The sequence below is a fragment of the Cherax quadricarinatus genome, chromosome 17, assembly GCF_038502225.1.
Source record: "Cherax quadricarinatus isolate ZL_2023a chromosome 17, ASM3850222v1, whole genome shotgun sequence".
Taxonomy (NCBI): Eukaryota; Metazoa; Arthropoda; class Malacostraca; order Decapoda; family Parastacidae; genus Cherax; species Cherax quadricarinatus.
The window spans coordinates 16,960,006-16,987,111 of NC_091308.1; the positions used below are offsets into that span (position 1 = coordinate 16,960,006).

The 27,106-nt window shown below is 39.9% G+C and overlaps 1 protein-coding gene across 4 annotated transcripts in view; it reads left to right on the forward strand.

Annotated features, from left to right (window-relative positions):
* Positions 1 to 27,106, forward strand: part of LOC128686449 (prostaglandin E2 receptor EP3 subtype) — a 233,711-nt gene that overhangs the window by 107,002 nt on the left and 99,603 nt on the right. The window contains exon 1 of one of the 4 annotated variants that reach the window (XM_053773378.2): positions 10,678 to 10,798. The exons of the other annotated variants lie outside the window; for them this stretch is intronic. The gene's annotated coding sequence lies outside the window, so the exon portion shown is untranslated. Of the gene's footprint in view, positions 1 to 10,677; positions 10,799 to 27,106 lie in introns of those variants that run through there. 4 annotated transcript variants of the gene reach the window in all.

Below are 27,106 nucleotides of genomic sequence, written 5' to 3' on the forward strand. Positions count from 1 at the left end.
CAGTAAAGACTGCGTGATATCTTAAAACTAGAATCACTGAACATAAGGAAACACAGTAAGATATGCCCAAGAAAAGTCAACCATATTCCAGTATGTAAGGTTAGGACAACATACGTACAGACAAGGATGATAAAGTTGATCCCATGTATCAGAAAAAATTTTCTACAAGGATAGACGGAAGACAATGAATCTACACTCTCTTGAAAGGCGTTGAATTATGGGGTATATAATTGAGGTGTGTAAATGGAAGACAGTAATATTATAATTATTATAATCATGGGGGAGCGCTAAACCTATAGGATTATACAGCGCATGGGGGAAGGGGGGGGGGGTTGGAAGGTATTCAGGCTCAATTCAGATAACTGGATCACAGATCCAATTCCCTAGATCAAAAGCCCCTCACCAGCGTCAAGGAACCTCCCTTGAGAGGGGAAGACAGGAATAAATAAAGGGGATATAAATAGCGTGCAAAACATACCTAAACAAGACAGAACTCGCAGCAGTGGGTTAAAGCTGGAAAAAAATGGAAAAAATTTCATTTTGTTACCAAGAACGATCATCAAAGCCGTACTCATAAGTCCTAAACCCTTCCTTTAATGTGTCACAAGAACAATGGGACCCAGATACAGTCACTACATATGCCATTCATGCACAACATTCCTCATCCAGTCTGACATTCAACCGCTACAAAAACAATCGCAGTATAAGGGCTACAGGACCATTTCTCACCAATACCTTAACAACAGACTACGCCACTTAAATTACTCTGCTCACATCAGTTCAACGTCAACAAGGTGACATATGAACATGCATATATAGAACTCCTGTAACATGTACATTTGCATACTGAAGACGGTCTTTCTCATACCTGTGTTTCATATTTCCAGGTGGATACACAAGCTTTGTGTTATTACATCTTGTTATAGGATAATTACATAATAGAAACAAAAGCTAGTCATTTTCCCCCCTTTCATATTCCATCTCAGTGAACGGGTATCGTACGTGAGACGACGAAATGTGTCACCCTGAGCCGGGAGGCTTCAGGAAGGTGAGGAAAGTCTGCCGTGGGATGCCGGAGAACCAGGGATGACCCTGCCTATCCCCTGACCTCACCAGGGGATAGAAAGGGGAAGAGTGAAGGGATGGAGATAAAGGTTAGGAGGTGGCATGGACGAGCGAAGAAGAAGAGGATGATTTTCTTTTTTCAAACACTGTCGGATACATCAGGAGCGTGCTGTTAAGGGAGCTTCAAGGATTTCACTCCAGTAGAAGTGAAGTAACTGTGACTTGGATGCAATCATCTCCCGGGTTGGACTGTCACATACGCAGGAGAGATGGATTTTTTTAAGAAGGTAGCTCCATCCTCACATCAGAAAAATAATGTGGAGAAAGGGAAAATTTTAGACTACATTTCATATCTAAGAATACATACATGCTTTCATACATACATACATGCATATATACATACATACATACATACATGCATACATACATAGGAACTATACACATTCTTGCAAAAGTGTCACTATTGCAACTTTGATGTCCCTTACCAAGCGTACTGGAACGTAGCGAGTAATCGCTGGTGCAACAGTGACAATTAAGAACATAAGAACATAAGAACGTTTTCCAGAGAATTTATATCCATTCTGTAATACGGTGACCAAAACTGTGCAGCATAATCTAAATGAGGCCTAACCAAGGATGTATAGAGTTGAAGAACAACCTGAGGACTCCTATTATTTATGCTTCTTGATATGAAGCCAAGGATTCTATTAGCTTTATTGCGAACACTTATGCACTGTTGTCTTGGTTTCAGATTACTGCTAACCAGAACTCCTAAATCTTTTTCGCAATCCGTAATATTAAGATCTACATTATTTAGTTTATATGTGGCATGGTTATTGTCCTGTCCAACATTTAGAACTTTGCATTTGTCTATATTAAACTGCATCTGCCACTTCTCCGACCACTGCATCAGTCTATTCAAATCTTCCTGGAGTGCTCGAATGTCCTCGTCAGAATGAATTCGACGGCCTATTTTGGTGTCATCGGCAAACTTGCCGATGTCGCTCTTTATGCCCTCATCTATGTCGTTTATGTAGATTGTGAACAGCAGGGGGCCCAACACTGACCCCTGTGGAACACCGCTCGTGACGCTTCCCCACTCTGATTTCTCCCCATTTATGCAAACTCTCTGCTGCCTATTTGTCAACCATGCCTCTATCCAGGAAAAAATTTCTCCTCCTATTCCATGTGCTTTAATTTTCCTCAATAGTCTCTGATGTGGGACCCTGTCAAAAGCCTTACTGAAGTCCATATACACAATATCATATTCATTACCATGATCTACCTCCTCAAATACCTTAGTGAAAAAAGTTAATAAATTCGTAAGGCAGGAACGCCCCTTTGTAAAACCATGCTGAGATTCGTTGATTAATTTATGCTTTTCAAGGTGGCTACGAACTGCCTCGGCAATTATTGATTCCATAAATTTTCCCACTATGGAGGTTAGGCTTATTGGTCTATAGTTCGAAGCTAAGGACCTGTCACCTGTTTTGAAAATAGGTATCACATTTGCCATTTTCCACTTATCTGGCACCATGCCAGTTTGTAGTGATATGTTGAAAAGATTAGCCAAAGGTGTGCTAAGCTCCTCTTTACATTCCTTTAGAACCCTTGCATACAGTTCATCAGGGCCTGGGGATTTGTTAGGTTTTAATTTATCTATTTGCCTAAGGACCATGTCACTTGTGACCCTAATAGTGCACAGTTTATTATCGTCCTGTTCTACATAATTTATCATTACTGGAATATCGCTGGTATCCTCCTGTGTAAAAACTGAGAGGAAGTATGTGTTAAAAATTCTACACATTTCCTTATCACTGTCAGTGAGCTGACCCGAGGAACTTTTGAGTGGGCCTATCTTGTCCCTGATCTTACTTCTGTATACCTGAAAGAATCCTTTTGGGTTAGTCTTCGATTCTCTTGCAACTTTAACCTCATAATCTCTATTTGCTTTTCTAATTCCCTTCTTTATTTCTCTCTTTAACTGAATATATCGATTTCTTAATTGCCCCTCTCCTCTTTTGATTTGCCTATATATGCCTCTCTTTTGACCAATCAGATATTTTAATCTATTGTTCATCCATTTAGGATCATTTTTGTTTGATCTGATTTCCCTATTTGGAACATAATTTGACTGAGCAGCTAGAACTATGCCCTGGAAAGCATCATATCGGCAACCATCACCACCTACCTGACCCCTAGTCAGGTCATTCCAGTTCAGCCCACCTAAGTAATTTTTCAGTCCTATGAAATCAGCCAAGCGAAAGTCAGGGACGGAGACTTGATTGCCATTATTAGGGGAATTCCATGATATGTTAAAACTGAGTGATTTGTGATCACTCTCCCCAAGCTCATCATTAACCTCAAGATTATTAATTAGTGTTTCCCTACTGGCAAGAACCAAGTCAAGGAGGTTATTTCCCCTAGTTGGCTCTGTCACAAACTGTTTTAAAAAACAATCCTGGATCGTATCAAGAAAGTCACCCGACTCTAAATTTCCTGTCAAATTGCTCCAGTCAATCTGTCTATAGTTGAAATCTCCCATTAGCACAACATTTTCGTATGTAGATGCCTTACGAATTTCGTCCCATAGAAGTTTACTGCACTCCCTATCAAGATTTGGGGCCCTGTAAATCACACCCAAAATTAGTTTTTCTCGGCCCTCGAGAAGCTGTAACCAAACAGATTCAGTGGCTGACGCTTCTGATTTAATATCTTGTCTAACACAACAATTTAAATTGTCTCTGACATACATCGCTACTCCACCACCTTTCCTGTTGACCCTGTCAGTGTGGAATAATTTATAGCCTTGTATGTGACATTCAGAGGGCATCTCTCTATCTTTCAGATTGAGCCAGGTCTCTGTTATAGCAATAATATCTATGTTTCCTGCACTTGCAATTAATCTTAGCTCATCTATCTTATTTCTAACACTCCTGCTATTAGTATAGTAAACCTTAAGGGAGCTAGTCCCTTGCTGCCCTCTGCTGTCCCCCTTTGTTTGCTGACCTGTTCTATTGTCTTTATTTATAACTTCATGCTGAATGCCTTTTATACATTTACTGTTTCCAACCCTAGTGTTGCAACCTGCTTGTTTCCCACACACACCCATACCTCTATCTTCCATCAGTTTAAAATCATAGGCATTTCACCAATGGCCTTCTCAATCGAGTCTGCAAGTGCTACCACCCCTGCCCCAGAGAGATGAACCCCATCCCTTGCATACATATCATGTTTGCCATAAAAGTTGTTCCAGTTGTCAATGAATGGGATTGCAAGTTCCTTGCAGTATCTGTCTAGCCAGCAATTTACACCAATTGCCCTAGACAACCATTCATTTCCTACTCCCCTTCTAGGCAAGATGCTACATATGATTGGGATCCCTCCCTTAGACTTAATGAAATCTATAGCTGACCTGTACTTATCTAGCAGCTCTTCTCTCCTACCCTTCCCAATATCATTTCCACCAGCACTGAGACAGATAATGGGCTTGTTCCCATTACCTGACATGATATTATCCAGTCTGTTGACAATGTCCCCAACACCAGCTCCAGGGAAGCACACTCTATCTCTCATCTTCTTATTCCTATTACAAAAAGCACGATCAACATATCTTACCTGAGAGTCACCAACCACAAGAATGCGCTTACCTTCATTAGCAGGGGCAGTAGTACCCTTACCTTCACTGGCCACTGAAGTACATTCATCCTGGAGAACAGAGAAGCGATTTCCTACCTTCAGATCTGCACTCTTAACTTTCCTTACTCTGATGCGCCTCCCATTACTGTGAACAACTCGCCACTTGTAGCAGGTGCTGGGCTGCACCTCACTGCTGGTAGCCGTTGCTACCACCCCACCTACAGCCTCCTCACAGTGAGAGACAGACTGCACCTCACTGCTAGAAGCCTCATTCCCCACATCTCCAACCACCTCACACTCTCTCCCAGGCCCATTGAGGTGGACCTTCAGCCTCCTAATCTCCTCCTGGAGAAGCAAGACCTCCTCCTTCAACTCTCCAACCTCAGCTTTTAAAACACTGTAGAAGCAAGCCATGCTTTGTAACCGTCCACGCTAATCCCCAAGCAGCAATTGAAAGCAATTAGTGTGTGTTATGCCAATATGGCCCTTATGGTGCCTGGCACCATGAACAGCACATGCGTGAAGTGCCAGGTGCTCACCCCAGGCTAAGACGTCTGATATGAATGGTGCACCGAGAAAGTAAAAAAGGGATTACCCACAGACAGACACATAAACAGCCAGTTCGGCAAAACAGTGAAAATGAACACAGGAAAAATGAAGATCATGGAGAGTTAAGAAAAAATAATAGGGAAAATGACAGTTGTAAACGATAGGGGATATTACGTATAATAACCTCACATGTCGAACCCTAGCAATTAAGAAAGAGAAAAAAGCAATTAAAACCTGAAAGCAATATTAGTATGAGCTAAAAATAATTAAAACTTTGAAGACTTAACTGTAGAATGTCCACTCTAGATCAGGATATAAAACACTGGTACTATGATGTAAACAGCATTGTCTGCTGCATCCGAGTGAAGGATATGCACTGTCAATGCATTCAGTTTTATTTTTTCTTTGGTGCTGTTTTCCAAGTATCACTGTCAAGTTCATTTATTGCATTTGGAGTAATAAAATTTCACGGGGCAAAAAGGCTAAACTTTTGGTTGCTTTTCGCAGCTGCGAAAGATGAGAAGGTACGAAGAGACATTGTGTAGGACCCTTTTTATAAAGGGTTGTAGGTAGGATGGTAAATCTAGTGGGTTCATTTACAGAGGTGATGACAGGATTCACTTTGGAACGGTACGAATGCGTCTGATGTACAGAAATTGAGAGGGAAAGATAGTTCACACACATTATGTCTCTTCTTGCGCCTAGGCTTACAAATGCTGTTTCTCCCTGAAAGTCTTATACATGATGAACGTAAAATTCCGCAAATGATTCGTATGAAAATGTTTTGAATTAATTGTCAGGTATTGGTGAGAAGGCGCCTTCGGCGTCTTACTCTCGCCAGTACCTTACCTGACCTCTGACCTGTCTTTCTCCAAGCCTGACCTCAGAGTATATTTGCTTCTTCCTGTATGTCATATTGCAAAACACTCGCAGACAGGCGATCTTAACAATGTAAGATAAGCCACGAGGGGTGGAAATCTTTAGCTCAGGTATTTCACACTTCTTAATGCTTCATCAGGAGCTATGCAATGTTGCAAGGGCAGCAACAGGAGAAATAGGGTAAGTGTTTTCAGAGTACGGTAGCTGGTGCCACCGCGTCCCCCAGGACGCGATCCACACCAGTCAATTAAGACCAAGGTACCTACTTACTGCTAGGTGAACAGGGACAGCAGGTGTAAAGGTCCCGTGTCTCGATAGGCAGCAGTTTCGCCTCACGCAGTGAGTGTCCGTGGTTCGATCCCCGGTACAGGTGAAATCCTTAGACGTGTTTCCTTAAGACTCCTGCTGTCCCTGTTCACCTAGGAGTAAGTGGGTACCTAGGTGTTAGCCGACTGATGTCGGTCGCATCCTGAGGACAAAATTAACCTAAGTTGCCCGAAATGCTCTGCACAACCAGGGACTTTCTATATAATATATCACTGATATCATGTGATATCATGCTATATCATGTATTTGTAGAAATTAAGATTATTATTATTATTATTATTATTATTATTATTATTATTATTATTATTATTATTATTATTATTGCTACTACTACTACTACTACTACTATTATTATTATTACTATTATTAATAATCGTGGCCCCGCACGTCACTCACCAACCATCAGCAACTCTCTCTCTCTCTCTCTCTCTCTCTCTCTCTCTCTCTCTCTCTCTCTCTCTCTCTCTCTCTCTCTCTCTCTCTCTCTCTCTCTCTCTCTCTCTCTCTCTCTCTCTCTCTCTCTCTCTCACACACACACAGAGTGCAGAAGGCAGCCATGAACCAACTAAGGACCTTAATTAAAAACGGTCAGACCATACTCTCTCTCCTTCACATATAAGAGGAATTACCGAGAGACGCCTAACCGTCTTCAAGAAGGAACTAATAAGTTCCTTAACTCAGTTCTTGATGCATACATTGTACTACCTGCTGCTAGCACCAACAGTCTCTTGATTGGGCCATCAACCAGGCCTGGTTTGGGACCAGTTCACAAGGGGAGCGGTGACCCTCGTAATCGACAAAAATTATATAAACTTAAAATAAATGAAATCATTATTATTATTATTATCATTATTATTATTATTATTATTATTATTATTATTATTATTATTATTATTATTATTATTATTATTATTATTATTACGTTTATGGGAGATAATCAGATTCGATCCAAGTGAGGTTAGCTCCAAATATTTGGATCAAGAGCGAATGAAGGTAACATAATTAATAATGATTCACGTCGTATGGGAAACATTAAGACATAATCTTCACTGACACGATGAATAATGCAAGACTTGTTAGGTTGCTTGAGGGGGCTCTTGATCCAAGGAACTGGACCTATCCTCCCCTTCTTTAGATTGCCCAGGCTCTGTGTAACCCATATAGGTTTAGAGTTTCCCCATAATAATAATAATAATAATAATAATAATAATAATAATTATTATTATTATTATTATTAGAGTTTATTAGAGCAACACATTCTCTAAATGGTCTCAAGTCAGTGACGTTCAGTTGAAGTTTTTTTCCGTTCTAGTGCCGTCATGCTGCTAAGGGCCAGTCCAAGGTTGTAATCTACTCCCTTCATGAAGGTATTTGCTAGTTCATCACTTGTGTGGACACGAGCGAGAGAGAGAGGAAGCGACATCAACACGGAGGCGCCTCCCGCTGATAGATCCGAGTTTCTGCAAAGGAAACAGACGAATTTCGTCCCCTTTGATCAGCGATGATCACGAGACGCACCAGGAAGTTCCCCAAACATTACACGCAGCATTATTATTGCATTTATAGGTAAACGCTAAATACGTTAGGGAGGTCACATAGCGCCAGGATCATGGTAAGTAATGAGATTCGATCCATGGAAAGAAAGAGCAGCTTCAGTTTTCTGTATCAAGAGCCGATCACTGAACAGTATTAGGTACCTCCCTTCAAGGGATCACACACTACAGCCACGTCCCCAAGAGGAAGCAGATCTCTTAAAAGATGTGTATCATATATAGAGATGTACACAATGAAGGTGGGGGTCTCTCGGGTTGTAAAAAAAAATCAGTTATACTCATAACCATGATTTTTAAAGAGGTAGACCGGTAAGCCAGCGAAAGTCCTCGGTCACATGACCAGAAGCTCCAGCTGTGAGTCAAGAAACACTTGTCTTGTTTCCTGACAAACATTATACCTGCCTATCTCGGGTTGTATAGAAATTGCGTTTGCTATCGTCGACAACCGATGAAGTAAACATTCCTGGGAGAAAAAAAAACGTTTTGCATTAACAGTTGTAGAAAGTTCCTTCAGGGGTTCAAAAACTATGAGAACTTTGAAGACTCTATCCACAGTTTTATGTCTGTGCTTCCTAGGAATTCTTATTCGTTTTTATGTGTGAATTTATAAGCATTTCTCCTAAAATGAAGACTTGTATAAGATCCTCTGATAGTCCACAAGAGTGTAGTCAAAGAGAGGTGTGTATCTCTCCGTGTATACATAGGAGAGGGTTTTGGGGGGTCAACGCCCCCGCGGCCCGGTCTGTGACCAGGCCTCATGGTGGATCAGGACCTGATCAACCAGGCTGTTCCCTGTTCACTTCAACCTCTATTTTAGGGATTATGAAGGCTGAATGTAGCCTTAACAACCTCGTGTGGTCGATAGACTTTAAACCTAATAAACTAACCAACATAAAGAATGGTTAGATGGTGATATTAAGCTGTTTTTTTCTAATGGTTACTCTTAGTCTAGTCTTAATGGTTTTATCCTAGTGACGTTTACTTAGATTTGAATTTAGACAGTTCTGTCGGAGACGAAGAATGACTCAGCCAGTTGTCTGTAAACATGATCTTAAGTCACGTCTAAATGTTGTAAAAAGAGCAGCAATTTATTTGTCTTTCAGACATGAATAATTCTGTTGGAATACTCTGTTGATAGTTTACCATGTTGATATACTCTGTTGTTAGTATTCTTTGTTGGTATACCATGTTGGTATACTTTGTTGTTGGTATACCGTGTTGGTATACTCTGTTGTTGGTATACTTTGTTGGTATACCGTATTGGTATACTCTGTTGTTGGTATAACCTGTTGCTTGCCTGTTCTTGTTGTAATCTATTGTTTGTATTCTCTGTCGGTATAATCTCTTAATATATTTTATTGTTGGTATACTCTGTTGTTGATATACTCTATTATTGATATACTCTGATGTTGGTATAAACTGTCGGTATACTTTGTTGTTGTTGTATTCGTGTTATTGGTATACTTTGTTGTTGATATGCTCTTGTTGGTATACTCTTGTTGTTGGTATACCCTGTTGCTGGTATACCCCTGTTGTTGATATACTCTGTTGTTATATACTCTTGTTGTTGGTATACTCTTGTTATTGGTATACTCTTGTTGTTGGTATACCCTATTGCTGATATACCCGTTGTTGGTATATCTGTCTCACAGATATTTACAAGATAACTAAGTGTAAATTAACGTAGTTTTGCTGAATTAAGCTGAACGTTAGTCAGCATAAGCTGAACGTTGCTGAGATTATGCTGAACATTGGTAAAATTAATTAAGCTGGACGTTATTAATAATATACTAAGCGTCAGAAAGATTAACCTGTTAGAAAGATTAAGCTGTTACAGGAATGCTTTTTAAAACCTGTCTTAGTTTATTGACTTGCTTTCACAATTTTATCAATTTTTTCCCTCTCACCTTCTCTGTCTGTCTGTCTCGGTCTATCTGTCTGTCTCTGTCTGTCTGTCTGTCAGTCTCTTTCTCTTTCTCCCTCCCTCCTTCCCTCCTTCTCTCTCTCTCTCTCTCTCTCTCTCTCTCTCTCTCTCTCTCTCTCTCTGAGTCCAGCCAGGTGAGATAGCTTAGCTTAATGAATATACCATGGTGAGTATAACCTGTTGAGTACAACTTGATGAGTACATCTAGGTGAGTACAGCTTGAAGAGTATATCCAGGTGAGTATAACCAGGTGAGTACAGCTTTGTGAGTACAACAGGTTAGTACAACTTAATGAGTACAACCAGGCGAGTACAACTTGATGAGCACAATAGGTAAGTACAGCTTGATGAGTACAACCAGGTGAATACAGCACGATGAGTACATCCAGGTGAGTACAAGAAGAGTGAGTCGTAATTACTGATGAATAATTCCCAGCTTAATGGACAGTCAAGAGAATATTTGACCATTAAGTCTAATTGTTTTGTTCACAGCCAAGACATGTATTAGACGAGGGAGGGGTGGTGAAGGGGGACGGAGGGGTGGCGAGGGGAGAGGGAAGGGTGGTGAGGGGAGATAAAGTGAGAGGGAAAAGGGGTGTTCCGATGGAATGACATGAGTAGTGGTGGGAAGAGTGATGGTAGGGAGGAGGGAGGGGAAGGCTGGGAAGTGAGGGGTTAGAAAGGGGTCGTGGAGATCCGGGAGGGGGTGAGGTGTTGCTAGTGAGGGGAACGAGTGAGGGGACACGAGGGGAGAGTGAGGTTGTGTCCTGGGAACAGTGAGTGTCTGGCCTCCGACCAGGCCAGTTGCGTGCGTGTATGCGCGTGTGTGGGTTGAGTGTGGCTCTTGTCCACACTCCTCTGTGGTAAGTCCTGCTTCAATGTTCCAAGTCATGTCATTGCTTGTGTTGTTGTTCTTGTTGCTTTCCGCGCCAGGAGAGAAATATCCTGACACGGGTGTTAATCACACGATAACCCGCTCAGTGCCTCCCTCAAAAAAAGGGATCGGTTTTTAGATTTTTGCCTCGGAAGCGGCTAGTTTATTGTGTACCTCATATCCATCCTGTGGACAGTAGCTCAAGAGCATATTGATACACTGTAAAAGTGGAGGTACGGTCAGCCAAAGACCAGGGGCGGACGATAGGTGCCAGGCAGTCGTAGTGCCTTTGGAGCCCTACCGCTGTGAAGCAACAGGTCACAGCTAACTATGGTGTCTGTTGTCTTGATGGTGTAGCCATTTTTCGTTTCCGCGTATAAAGATTCCATAGGTCTTAAAATTTCAGCAAAAAAAAAAAAAAAACGATTCCAGTGGGGCCACCCCCGACTTCTGACCTGGGAGTGAGCAGTGCGGAAGCTGTAGGTCTGACCACTATCTGGGCTACAGACGCACTCCATCTTGCAACATACGCAGCGTGCACAGGAATGCCAACCCTCTGAGGTCCTACAGTAAGTTCCGCGGTACCAGCCAAACACACCATGTTTATATTATTTCTATATTATTGGTTAATTATACGTCAGTATAATTAACCAATAATATAGAAATAATATAAACATGGTTAACTCTCTCTACCCTATTCAAAATTAACAAATATTAAGCTTATGTAGCTGTTTAGATCGGTTAAAAAATCGACGTATTGTATTGCATGGGAGCAACGTCCATCATGTGTGGAAGACAGGTTGTGGGAATCAAAGGCGAAGGGATGACACTCTCATATGCAGTAAAATTCTGCGCCATGGTTTATAAACTCTAACATACCCACACACTTCTTGTTGCGTTATCACGCTCTCACACACCCTAACACAACTCCCTCACTCTCTAATACAACCGAAATAAATCGCCCCGTTTGACTTTGAGTTGTTCTAGGTCATATCTACCTAATTTATTATTACTGTGTGCGGATAATAACTAAATAATTGATGAGACGATTGAAGAAAAGTGTTTAATGCTGTCTGCTTGTAAAATCGTATGTAAATTACCTTAATTAAGCTTATCTTATTTTACCTATCTTAATATATGTTTAACGCACAATAAGCCTCTAACATTTCTCACACACACATTCACTATCTCTCACAAACTCTCACACTTTTTCATACGTCTCTCCACCCACTCGCACATCCGTTTACAAATTTCGACACCCTGATACATTCAAGCACTTTTACACGGACTCTTACTGCAAATCCCTCATTTTCAGTCACACATACGTTTACACAGATGTGTGCAAACATACATGCGTAAATACTACCAGTATACTGTCATATACTTGTATAATCATACTTGATCCCACACACTTCCTCACATCCTAGCATACTGTGAGTGACGTCACTTGGGACTAAACATCGCAGTCTAGTCAAAAACAGTGCATGTCAATATCTAAAAAAGTCATATATGTATACATAAGAAATTTTGAGAAATAGTTTAGCCACATAACCTTACCTTGATAAAGTTTGCAAACACTAGGAGCTAAATCGATGAATATAGAGGAAAAAATAGTTTCCAGGGTATAAACAAGGCAAGAAGTAAAATTAGTAACATGTCAACCAGAGTAAAATACAATCAAAGAAAAATGTATTAAATGAGGAAATTGTAACTCACTCCAGATGAGTTGGAAAAAATCAATAAGCTAATACAATTAATTAATTAAAAAAATAAACTTGGAAGAGTAAAAACACTAAATAATCAATAAAGGATGAATGAAAATGTAAAGAAAAATGGGACTGCAGGAAAATAAAGTGAAGATTTTGAAAAATAAGTACAAAAGTAAAATAAATTACTATTATGACAAATATAAGAATGGAGATAAAAAAAAAGAATATTGGAAAAAAAAGTAAACGTTCGACAGAGACTAAAACCATTAAAATATTTTTGGTGTTTTGATTTGCCAAGCATAAAGAGAAAAAAGTCGAGAAATTTATCTAGCTCTCGGGAGGCTGGTACTATAATTCAGGTTCGATCCCCGGCAAGTCGCAGTATTGTTATTCGCTTTAAAACCACTTGTTACTTGGATGCATATATATATATATATATATATATATATATATATATATATATATATATATATATATATATATATATATATATATATATATATATTTTATATATATATATATATATATATATATATATATATATATATATATATATATATATATATATATATATATATATATATATATATATATATGAAAGGAGACAGACATCACAATCAGCAGGATTCGATACCACGTCAGAAAGGCTGGCAAGGTTCCCCCAGTGACGCTGTAGATCACTAGGCTACAGATGCCTCAGAAACTGGGCAGCCTTGTTTATAAGCCATGTTTCTCCCAGCCCGGGCACATCAGTAAGCCTCAAGCATGGTTTCAAGCTATTTCATTCTCCTCGAGATGTCTAGAGCGTCACGTGGGAACCTTGCTAGCCTTCCTGACGTGGCTTCGAATCCTGCTGACTGCGATCTCTCTATATATATACTCGCTCGTTTCTGCGTCTTGCACTGATATAAAAATCGCTTGTGACGGCAGACCAAAATAATGAAATAGCTTGAAACCAATATTTATATATAACTGGATATATATTCCCTTTTCTCGGATCGAATCTGAATACCTCCCATTTCACAGGAACAATACGACTCCTACGGGTTCATTTTCTCTTGATTAAAATACAAAAATTCTGAATGACACCAGTCTGTAATGGTTGGTCAATTGCATGAAATGGATGAAAGCTTTTTTGGGGGAGGTATGGGCTATTTAAGTGTAAATTTTGTTTGTTTTTGTGCAATTGCTGGAGAATGCATCTTTCGGTCAGCCTCAAACTTTTAGTTCTGGAATGTTTCCCTCAAAGGCTGCTTGACCTTAAGTTTTGATGTTCCAATTGTATCAGTCAAATTGGTTTCTGTGAAATAACTGGAGAATATCTCTTTTGATTAAAAATAAATCACTGTAGTGTTTTATAGTGTTTTGTAGTGTTTTGTAGTGTTTTGTAGTGTTTTGTAGTGTTTTGTAGTGTTTTATAGTGTTTTGTAGTGTTTTATAGTGTTTTGTAGTGTTTTGTAGTGTTTTGTAGTGTTTTGTAGTGTTTTGTAGTGTTTTGTAGTGTTTTATAGTGTTTTATAGTGTTTTGTAGTGTTTTATAGTGTTTTGTAGTGTTTTGAAGTGTTTTGTAGTGTTTTGTAGTGTTTTGTAGTGTTTTGTAGTGTTTTGTAGTGTTTTATAGTGTTTTATAGTGTTTTGTAGTGTTTTGTAGTGTTTTTATAGTTTCTATAGTGTTTTTCATAGTGTTTTGTTGTGTTATGCTGTTTTTGTAGTGTTTTTGTAATATTTTTTGCAGTTTGTGTTGTGTATTTATAGTTTTTGTAATGTTTTTGTTATTTTACAGTATTGTTCTTTGTGTTTTGAAGTCAACATAATGTACTTTTATGTACACGTAACATCTGTGTTCTCAGGACCATTGTAATAATTTGTTTTGTACCCAAAGTCTAATTAATTAATTAACTAATTAAACCTTAAATGCTGGTCAGCCTTACTTAGAGAAAAGTTTAGATTAATTTTAACACGTGTATGTCATAATTTGTCTTTTTAAAATGAAGAAATTGTGAGAATTTGAATACCACTTTTGATGCTGTAACTTTTCAGTTAAGCATTCGACTGGTTTTAGCCCTTTAACGCTGATAAGTCAATAATGCAACTTTAGAGCGGATTTAAACTTGATATTCTGATGTATTTTTGGATATTAGTCTGTCTGAGATAACGAGAAAATGCCTCTTCAGTTTAGCTTTAAGGCTGGCGCTTCTTACTGGAAGGATCGAATTAGCTTTGGGTTGTGCATGCCCTCAGCTGACATTTTTTGCTGAAGAAATTGGCACGCATCAAGTTTTCAATGCTAATTTGGAAGTACATTATAAATTATGCCACACTTCACTTTTCGGTCGGGTGCTTTGAGGCAGAGGGGGCTGGGGTTATGCAATATCGGGCTACCTCTCTCGGATCGAAAAAAAAATACTCGAACTGATCTCCTCATGAACCAGATACATGATCTGTGTCAAGTAAGGTAACAGCGGCATTTCCCTGTTCTATGGGATATTACCCCATTCCAAACTACCATCCCTTCATTCCCTCTCCCCTCCAAAAAAAAAAAAAATACAGCTAAAGCTTCGCCTTGAAGCCAAACAGGATGCCTTAAGCTGCAGTAATAACTTAGTCACACTGCGCACTCTTTCACAAATTATATATGTTGATGGTTCTGTTCACCAATCCACTGGTGATGGCTCTCATAAAGAAATTGAAACATGCATCAATAACTGGGCCTCTACCCTTCAAACAGAACTGTTTGAAGGGTAGAAGCTCAGATGCGTCCATGTATTGAAAGTTGACACTTTAATTGTAAGTGATTCTCTGTCATCTACTAATGCTCTCAACTCATTAAGTATAAATTGTGGCATGCTTGTGTCAGAAGTCAGACACAGTTATGCTAAGATTGTGGACAGTGGAGTCAGAGTGCACATGCTGTGGATTCCATCTCACATTGGTCTTCAGATGCATGACAGAATCGATAAATTGGCTTAGTTATATGCTTTCAAAGAGAGAGTAGATTACAATCTTGGCTTGTCAGTCAGCAGTTTGAGAACAATAATATGAGAAATCCACCTGAACTTTATTGACTTAAGACTGAGGGAGATTGACACCAGTCTGTCATCATCTATCATACAGGAGGAGCCACATGTCTATGGTGCATCGAACAAAATAAGCAGATTATTGGATGTCACTGCCGCCCGGCTCCGTCTGGGTTACAAGCATCTTTGGCAGGTTAAATCACCACCACCAGATGTAGACCAAATGAAATGTAAATTTTGCCAAATGGTCTATTGTCACACCCTGCGTCATTATGAACTGGAATGCGATATAATTAATGAATTCAGAGACAACTCACTCAGAAATGTTCAACATATGTCAAAATATTTTATCCACAGTGGTATATTACAAACCATTCTGGAAAAATACCCTGACTTTGCTCACTGTGAATAAAGCTAATATTTGCATTAATAACTCATTGCCATTGTTATCAGGTGTAGACGTGTGAATATTTCATTACCTTTGTAACTTTTTGGCCCAGTTCCTGGACCCATTATCTACGTCTGTAATCTCTTTGACTACTGCTCACAGGATGAGTGCATAATAAAGATATTAAACTGACTCTCTCACATCGCGCAGCCACAGTAATACAACCAGTTAATACACCATCACTCATTCTGAATATAATGTACTGGGAAATTATAAAGGTTAATGCCATATGTAAATTCACACGTGAGTGATGAAACACGCCGACCTTTGAAGGTGCGAGAACTCTTTGCTGATTAATGAAGGAACGGAGTGGCTTTGAAAAATGTTTAGAACCTGAATCATACAAGTCATAGTAATGTAAGGTATATTATAAACTGAGTATATCATTAACTGGTATATCATGAAGTGAGTATTTTATAAACTGGTATATCATTATCCGAGTATATCATAAACTGAGCAAATTTACGGCATTATAAGTTATTTTAGTTGCGTGAACTGTGAAGATAATTATTGGATGAGGCAACAGCTGCCACAACAGTTGGAAACTTGGTAGGTAAGACACATAGGCAACAGTTAGGCAACTTTATTCCGAAACGTTTCGACTACACAATAAGTTCCTTCAGTCGAGTACAGGAGGTAGGCAGGAGCAGTAGAGATGTGAAGACGATGTAATCAGTCCATCACCCTTGAAGTCGTAGAATTGAGGTTGTCAGTCCCTCAGCCTGGAGAAGACTTCTGTTCCAAAGTCTGAAACAATCTGACGATCAAGCGACAGTGTGGAAACTTATATACTGTCGGAAGGAGAGGTGCAGAGTAGTAGTCGAGAGAATGTAGCCACTGAGAGATAGCCACTGAGAGGGACGTGACCTCTCAGTGGCTATACTCTCTCTACTACTACTCTGCACCTCTCCTTCCGACAGTATATAAGTCTCCACACTGTCGCTTGATCGTCAGATTGTTTCAGACTATGGAACGGAACTCTTCTCCAGGCTGAGGGACTGACAACCTCAATTCTACGACTTCAAGGGTGATGGACTGATTACATCGTTTTCACATCTCTACTGCTCCTGCCTACTTTCTGTACTCGACTGAAGAAGCCTACTGTGTAGGCGAAACGTTTCGGAATAAAGTTGCCTATGTGTCTTATCTACCAACCTGTCGGTATTGTATACCATTTTGAAATTGTTTATCAAGGTGCAACACCATGGTGAACATAAATCTCCTGTAATTACAAGTAGGTAATCTGATGGTAATTACACATGTCGACGCACAAGTGCACACGTTTTCACAAATGCATACATTCTTTCACATACATGCAGAGGCCGAGCCACGAGATGTGACTCGGATCTCTGCGTACCCACACATCTATATGAGTACGCACACACACACGCAGGACTACAAAGAGACCTGGACAGGCTACAAGCCTGGTCCAGCAATTGGCTCCTAGAATTTAACCCTGGCAAATACAAAGTCATGAAGATCGGGGAAGGGCAAAGAAGACCGCAGACACAGTATAGTCTAGGTGGCCAAAGACTGCAAACCTCACTCAAGGAAAAAGATCTTGGGGTGAGTATAATACCGAGCACATCTCCCGAGGTGCACATCAGTCAGATAACTGTTGCAACATACGGGCGTCTGGCAAACCTAAGGATAGCGTTCCGATACTTCAGTAAGGAATCGTTCAAGACTCTCTACACCATATACTTCAGGCCCATACTGGAGTATGCAGCACCAGTTTGGAATCCACACCTGGTCAAGCACGTCAAGAAATTAGAGAAAGTACAAAGGTTTGCAACAAGACTAGTCCCAGAGCTAAGGGGATTGTCCTACGAAGAAAGGTTAAAGGAAATTGGCCTGACGACAGTGGAGGACAGGAGGATCCGGGGAGACATGATAACGACATAAAATACTGCGCGGAATAGACAAGGTGGACAAAGACAGGATGTTCCAGAGATGGGACACAGAAACAAGGCGTCACTATTGGAAGTCGAAGACTCAGATGAGTCAAAGGGATGTTAGGAAGTATTTCTTCAGTCATAGAGTTGTCAGGAAGTGGAATAGCCTAGAAAGTGACGTAATGGAGGCGGGAACCATACATAGTTTTAAGATGAGGTTTGATAAAGCTCATGGAGCAGGGAAAGAGAGGACCTAGTAGCAGTCAGTGAAGAGGCGGGGTCAGGAGCTATGACTCGATCCCTGCAACCACAAATAGGTGAGTACACGCTTACTCTTGTATAAACGCTCGCAACGTCTTCTGTTAAAACAGGTCCTAATAAAGGGATCTCAGATCTTAAACATCAGTATCTGGTTACATATTGGAGCCGAGACACATCACGGAAGTGGATCCTGCGGACTGCGCCTTCCTGCCGCTGAGAACCATTGTTACATATGCTAGTTTTCTCAGTGATGATGATCAACCTCAAGGTACTGATTGATGATGTTTTAAACGTTGGACAATCCGGTGGTGTACATCATTCAATCATCAACAAAACTAATCATAATTGGGCTGGCTAGTCATAGTATTTAAGAAATTATTATTATTAAAGTCATAATTAAGCGCTAAACCCACAAGGGTCAAGTATTTAAGGAAGCATTAATCAAAATATTGGATTAAGTTTGACTGTGAACACCTTGTGGAGATTCTAATTATAAATTCTTTATTTACACTTCTATGCCCATGTTACAGTAAAGATGATTTTGTGTTGAATAGGTAGCCTGGGATACAGGATATTATTATTAATATAACTAAGCGCTAAACCCATAAAGGTCATACAGTGGATTCAGGATAGATGCCATCAACCTCATCTCTTTTTGCAAGTTCATTAAACTTTACTGTAACCCAAGTCTATTTTTTGTTTCCTGTCTATCGTGGCTTTCAAATGACGATACGTTCTTGTCATTTCTTACCATTCTATCCCGCTTCTTGGTATTAAAAAAAATCCCTGTTGTCAGTATGGCTATAAAGTTCATGTCCGGCTTGACATTCCTGTGGTTTTATGCGTCTCGTTCCTATCATCTGGATCACCCAAGAGTTTGCCTCATAATCTTGTTTCTTATTTATTTAACTATAGCACATTCCTGGGTGGAAGAATCTGCAGGACCTTGAATGACATGCGCCTTTATTCAAGATGGCTCGGCAGTCTGGTTGTATTCACAAGTTCCATTTCTTTTTTCTTTTTTTTTCGGTTGGACCATTTACATGGACCCCACGTATAGAATTTGCACGTAGGTTAGGATAGATTGATAAGTAAGGATAGGTTGATGAATGAGGATAAATTGATGAATGAAAATAGGTTCAATGAGGATAGGTTAATAAATCAGCATAGATTATTAAATGAGGGTAAGTTGATGAACGACGATAGGTCAGCAGATGAGGAAAGGATAAAAATAAAAATAGGTTGACCAACCAGAACAGACTGGATCGTTAGTCATCCTAAAGTAACTTCGGCTGCCTGAGTCAGGAGAATTAGTCCCTTTGTTAACTTTTTACTACTATAGAAACTGAATTAAACCTTTCCTCAAGTCATTGCTCTACATCCCTTTTACATTCCTTCATAAATGGGCTGACAATCAGAGATAACGGAACACTGATGATAGGCTTGGCGAATATTTTTGTTAGTGGATTTGGGGTTTGGCAAGGACTTGCCAATTATAGGCCAGTAGGCCTGCTGCAGTTTTCCTCCTTTCTTATGTTGCTTTGATGCCACGGTGTTATAAAAGGGAACCTCGACTGAACACAGTCGAGCGGGAAATAATTACAAAGTGACAGAAACCAGAAAATGTAGCGATCAAAGACATGAGGAAATGCATTCCGAGTGACGTAAACTAGGCATAACATGATCAGAGATGATGGAGGTATATGCAAGGTGACGTAAACTGCGTCACTGTAATGATCAGAGACCTGGGGAAGCAACTTTAATGTAATAAAGTGTCAGACCTCGGTGACCTCGAGTGTTAACCTCGATGACCTCGAGTGTTAACCTCGGTGACCTTGGTAGTGTTAACCTCGGTGGCCTCGAGTGTTAACCTCGGTGACATCGAGTGTTAACCTCAGTGACCTCGGTAGTGTTAACCTCGGTGACCTCGAGTATTAACCTCAGTAACCTCGGTAGTGTTAACCTCGGTGACCTCGAGTATTAACCTCGGTGACCTCGAGTATTAACCTCAGTAACCTCGGTAGTGTTAACCTCGGTGACCTCGAGTATTAACCTCAGTGACCTCGGTAGTGTTAACCTAGGTGGCCTCGAGTGTTAACCTCGATGACCTCGAGTGTTAACCTTGGTGACCTCGAGTGTTAACCTCGGTGACCTCGGTAGTGTTAACCTCGGTGACCTCGAGTATTAACCTCAGCGACTCGGTAGTGTTAACCTAGGTGGCTTCGAGTGTTAACCTCGGTGACCTCGAGTGTTAACCTCGGTGACCTCGAGTGTTAACCTTGGTGACCTCGAGTGTTAACCTCGGTGACCTCGAGTGTTAACCTCGGTGACCTCGAGTGTTAACCTCGGTGACCTCGAGTGTTAACCTCGGTGACCTCGAGTGTTAACCTCGGTGACCTCGAGTGTTAACCTCGGTGACCTCGAGTGTTAACCTCGGTGACCTCGAGTGTTAACCTCGGTGACCTCGAGTGTTAACTTCGGTGACCTCGAGTGTTAACCTCGGTGACCTCGAGTGTTAACCTTGGTGACCTCGAGTGTTAACCTCGGTGACCTCGAGTGTTAACCTCGGTGACCTCGAGTGTTAACCTCGGTGACCTCGAGTGTTAACCTCGGTGACCTCGAGTGTTAACCTCGGTGACCTCGAGTGTTAACCTCGGTGACCTCGAGTGTTAACCTTGGTGACCTCGAGTGTTAACCTCGGTGACCTCGAGTGTTAACCTCGGTGACCTCGAGTGTTAACCTCGGTGACCTCGAGTGTTAACCTCGGTGACCTCGAGTGTTAACCTCGGTGACCTCGAGTGTTAACCTCGGTGACCTCGAGTGTTAACCTCGGTGACCTCGAGTGTTAACCTCGGTGACCTCGAGTGTTAACCTCGGTGACCTCGAGTGTTAACCTCGGTGACCTCGAGTGTTAACCTCGGTGACCTCGAGTGTTAACCTCGGTGACCTCGAGTGTTAACCTCGGTGACCTCGAGTGTTAACCTCGGTAGTGTTAAACATGGAAACTGGTAAATAACTGAAATATTAAAAAGAACATTATAGTCATTATTATTATTACTTACAGCACTCGAAGCTACAGTATAGCAGCCAGGAACTGTGTCTGACAGTAATTAACAATGTCTGACAGTAACAATGTCTGATAGTCAGTAACAATGTTTAGTAGCCAGTAATAATGCCTAACAGCCAGTACCAGTATCTGACAGTCGGTAACAATGTCTGACAGTAACAGTGCCTGACAGTGTCTGACAGTCAGTACAATGTCTGACAGCCAGTAACAATGTTTGACAGTCAGTAATAATGTCTGACAGCCAGTAACAATCTCTGACAGCCAGCAACAATGTCTGAAAGCCAGTAACAAGGCCTGACAGCCAGCAACAATGTCTGACAGCCAGTAACAATGCCTGACAGCCAGTAACAATGTCTGACAGCTAGTAACAGTGTCGCGAGAGTGCCTTGCTGATACTATGGTCTGAAAGATAGTGGGAGACACGGGTTGAAGAGTAAACAATTTAGTCCACGAATTACCTTGAAACACCGAGTGTAAGGGAAGAAAATGTCGAGCAATTCCTTTCTGAGAATATGAGCGAGAGGAAACAGGGTGAGTGTCATCTGTTACAGGTCGGGGACGTTCGGACAGGACTCTGGGGTTGGGACCGGGAGTCTGGGGTTGGGAATATTGTCGCAAAGAAGTCTCCATTGGTCGCTTTCCAAGTTCGATATTGCACGCTTAAAAATCACATTTTCATTTTCTTCATAAATTTTCAACCCTACAGATTCGGTGTCAGTTCCTTCAGACTTTGTATCATTTTTGATGCAACGGTTTCAAGTTTATTTTTTTCTTTCTGATATATATAGCACTAGTTCCCAATTCCCTCTCGGTGACCTCGGTGACCTCCGGCAATATATCAGGCATCTTTGTTAGGTATTAGGACACTGCAACTAATGCGACCTTTTTTTCGTAACGGCTTGACGAAGCTCCTGGAGAGCGAAACGTTGCCGCAATAAAATGTCGCATTAGTTGCACATGTGTCCTGTTACCCAACAAAGATGAGCCAAGGTGTAAGATCGACAAAATTATTGCTCTCATCGAGAAACAAACCCTACGAAGACCCGAGGAACTCCTTAACTTTTTCACTAAGGAATCTTAAATTTCCTGGGCATCTTCCGTTAACATTTTTTTCAAGATCTTGATATGCAGCCAAAAGAACTGTTATTTGTAGCACAGAGTAATATCAGTAAATAAAAATATCGGTAAGAAACTTATTAGAAAAAATAAAAAGCAAGGTGATCATAGAAAACGGTCTCATTTGAGTCATAGAAAACGGGGAAGTTACTTTCTAACAATACAACACAAACTATTGAAAAAAAAAATATTTAAGAGACATCTTGTGAAAATTTAATGCAAGTTTTCTACATGACAAAAGGAAACGGTGGATGATATTTAGTGTTCCATAAGCTTCTGGGAGTAACTGCAGCGCAAGGAATAGAAATGTCCTGTTTTGCATCAGGAATATCAGCTGAACACTGAAACGGATCCAGTGAAAGTAGTCATTATAGTGGTGCTGCTATTATTATTATTATTAGTAGTAGTAGTAGTAGTAGTAGTGGTAGTCATAATAGCACAGTAGTAGAAGCAGTCATAGTAGAAGTAGTAAAGGTGGTGATAGTAGCAGTGGTGACAATAATAAGTGTAGTGGTGATAGTATTAGCAGTAGTGACAGCAGTAGAGGTAATAGCTGTAGTGACTGATTCAGATTTAATATTTATCCAGCAGTAATAAACTCCCATGCAAATTTTTTAATACATATTGATATCCCTATTTCCAATTTAGGACCCAGGCCAGATAAAATGAGCACTATTTATGCGGTTCTCTCTCTCTCTCTCTCTCTCTCTCTCTCTCTCTCTCTCTCTCTCTCTCTCTCTCTCTCTCTCTCTCTCTCTCTCTCTCTCTCTCTCTCTCTCTCTCTCTCTCTCTCTCTTTCTCTCTCTCTTTACAGGCCACAGCACTACTAAAGATGAAATATATGGGTGTGCCTCTCGTAAATTGGATCGAGGCAGCTGGTGAGAGTTCGTCTGAGGCAACAGATGACTTCCTTGACACTTGGTCTGTTACCATTGTATCTCCACATGTTGGGCTACCATTGTACACCCCTTAGCACATGTTGGGCTACCATTGTATACCCGTTAGTGCATGGGTTACCATTGTACACCTCTTTGCAAATGTTGGGCTACAATGGTACACCCCTCAGACACTTGTGCTACCACTGCATCATTGTATACCCCTTAACATCAGCTGTATTACCACTGTTATCATTGTACACCTCTCACCGTCTCTCGTGTTCCCCGGGTGTGTCGCTTCTTTCCAACACAGGACTGAAGTTTATCCGGCTGTCTACCAAATTCCAAGTTGTGTTCGCAACAAGAAAATATCAGTTGACGATCAGCAAGTGTTTCCTTCGACAGAAAAATCTGATGGCCAATAAATTCATTTTTACATGACCAGGTCTGAGTTGGAACACATGAATATTAGGTAGAAAAATCATCGTAAATTTTCAACACGTTAGTATTTCACAAACGAAGCTGAAATAATAATAATAATAATAATAATAATAATAATAATAATAATAATAATAATAATGATGAGGATAATTATATTTTTATTATTATTATTATTATTATTATTATTATTATTATTATTATTATTATTATTATTATTATTATTATTATTCTTTGTTTTCATAAACCGTATTATACTCACCAGCTACGAAAATGAACTGCGGTTCCTTACGTAACCTCTGTAACAGCTGGCAGCGAGGGAGAGCAAAGTCGGGAGATAATTCGTTGGAAACACTACGCACGTTTTGCACAGTAAGAGGAACCATTACAAAAAGTTCGAATAAGAATGTGATTCTACACAATACAACATAAATTATATATATATATATATATATATATATATATATATATATATATATATATAGATGTGTGTGTGTGTGTGTGTGTGTGTGTGTGTGTGTGTGTGTGTGTGTGTGTGTGTGTGTGTGTGTGTGTGTGTGTGTGTGTGTGTGTGTGTGTGTGTATAATAAAAATATAAGGAGGTACCACCTCTAGAACTGTCATGGGGACCCTCATCCTCAGAGAAAAGAATAAACTTGCTTCAGGGAAAACTCAAGGTTTTCCCTGAAGCTGTTTGAGAATTTTCTCCTACCACCCCCTATATTTCAAGTATGTTTTATTTAAAGACAAAATACATTGGCCAAACATTCACAAAAATACAACAGAAAGTTAAACAACATAGGTAACTCAGAGCTACATCTCGAATACTTCGTCCAGCTCCCCTGCGGTGGGCCGCGTGCCCAGAATGCTGCAGGCATTTCCTCTCTGGATCGCAACACTGAGTCTCTGAAAGAGGAAGCTGGTCGCCCTGTGGTCCTTGGTTTCTATGATGAGCTTTTCACCCAGCTCTATGAGGAACTTTAGAGCACACTTGCCCCATGCTCCAAGGGTCTCCGACCCTATTGGAATGAAGTTATAGCAAGGGGGAAGGTCTTCATATTTTCGGATCTTCTGGGTCTCCCTGTGGCTGGCAGCTCCACCCCCTTCCACTACAGAGTATGGCAAGTAGGTGTCTACCAATGTGGCAGATGCAATATGCAAACAATCGCAGACGGGCGATCTTAACTATGCACTACAAGCCACGGGGGGAGGGGTGGATATCTTTAGCTCAAGTACTTTCACACTTCTCAGTGCGTCATCAGGAGCTGTGCAATGTTGCGAGGAAGCAACCAAAGCAGGGAGAGAGGTCTCAGAGGAGCGTAGGTGTCACCGGCCACGGTTAGGCATAGATAGGCATAGGAGATCCCCATGTATGGTATATTAACTGAGAAAAATAGTAGACAATAATTAGGAGTACATCGGTAGAACATTCGAGTACCTCAGAGCAGGACATTTAAACATACAAAGAGCACAATATATTCCTTTCTTTCATTATTTTAAAAGGTCATACAGAATAATAGCTATCCTTGTCTACAGTATCTAACGAGAAACTTATTTTCTTCAAAATATATGACCTGTTATAAACGATTAGAAAAAGCTTAGGGCTGGATTTTTTTATATCTTATAATTTCCTACTTGACATCTCAGAAACCCTCCTACCCCATATGGGGAGCAGGGGGATGATGGTAGGGTGGGGTTGGCACCGACCACTAACCCAGTCTAAGGGTAACCGTGGCCAGTGATACCTACGCTACTCTGAGACCTCTCCCCCTGCTTTGGTTGCTCCCGTGCAACATTGCACAGCTCCTGATGACGCACTGAGAAGTGCGAAAGTACTTGAGCTAAAGATTTCCACCCCCTCCGTGGCTTGTCCTGCATATATATACATATATATATATATATATATATATATATATATATATATATATATATATATATATATATATATATATATATATATATATATATGAGTCTGTGGAGACAAAGAACTTTGTCCTTAGAGGCAAAGAGGGGAATGTATGAGAGTATAGTTTTACCAACGCTCTTATATGGGTGTGAAGCGTGGGTGATGAATGTTGCAGCGAGGAGAAGGCTGGAGGCAGTGGAGATGTCATGTCTGAGGGCAATGTGTGGTGTGAATATAATGCAGAGAATTCGTAGTTTGGAAGTTAGGAGGAGGTGCGGGATTACCAAAACTGTTATCCAGAGGGCTGAGGAAGGGTTGTTGAGGTGGTTCGGACATGTAGAGAGAATGGAGCGAAACAGAATGACTTCAAGAGTGTATCAGTCTGTAGTGGAAGGAAGGCGGGGTAGGAGTCGGCCTAGGAAGGGTTGGAGGGAGGGGGTAAAGGAGGTTTTGTGTGCGAGGGGCTTGGACTTCCAGCAGGCATGCGTGAGCGTGTTTGATAGGAGTGAATGGAGACAAATGGTTTTTAATACTTGACGTGCTGTTGGAGTGTGAGCAAAGTAACATTTATGAAGGGATTCAGGGAAACCGGCAGGCCGGACTTGAGTCCTGGAGATGGGAAGTACAGTGCCTGCACTCTGAAGGAGGGGTGTTAATGTTGCAGTTTAAAAACTGTAGTGTAAAGCACCCTTCTGGCAAGACAGTGATGGAGTGAATGATGGTGAAAGTTTTTCTTTTTCGGGCCACCCTGCCTTGGTGGGAATCGGCCAGTGTGATAATAATAAAATAAAATATATATATATATATATATATATATATATATATATATATATATCTATATATATATATATATATATATATATATATATATATATATAAATATATATATATATATATATTTATATATATATATTTATATATATATATATATATATATATATATATAAATATATATATATAAATATGTATATATATATAATATATATATATATATATATATATATATAAATATATATATATATATAAATATGTATATATATATATATATATATATATATATATATATATAAATATATATATATATATATATATATATATATATATATATATATATATATATATATATATATATATATATATATATATATATGTCGTGCCGAATGGGCAGAACTTGCGATCTTGGCTTAAATAGCAACTCTCATCTTGCCATATAGGAAAAGCGAAAATTTGTGTATGCAATAATTTCGCAAAAATCATTCTGAACCTAACGAAAAAAATATATTTCACTGTGTTTGTGTAGTATTAAACTATTGTAAACAAATCTAAAATATATTTTGTTGGGTTAGGCTAAAATAAATTGCGCTTGTTATAATAAGGTTAGGTAAGTTTTCTAAGTTCCTTTTGGTGCAAAATTATAATTTTTTATATTAACATTAGTTAAAAAAATATATCTTTAAACGAATAAGAGAAAATTTTAGAAAGGACTTAATTTTAAATGAGTTCTTGCTTATTGACCAGTTTTACATATTGGGCACGACATATATATATATATATATATAAATATA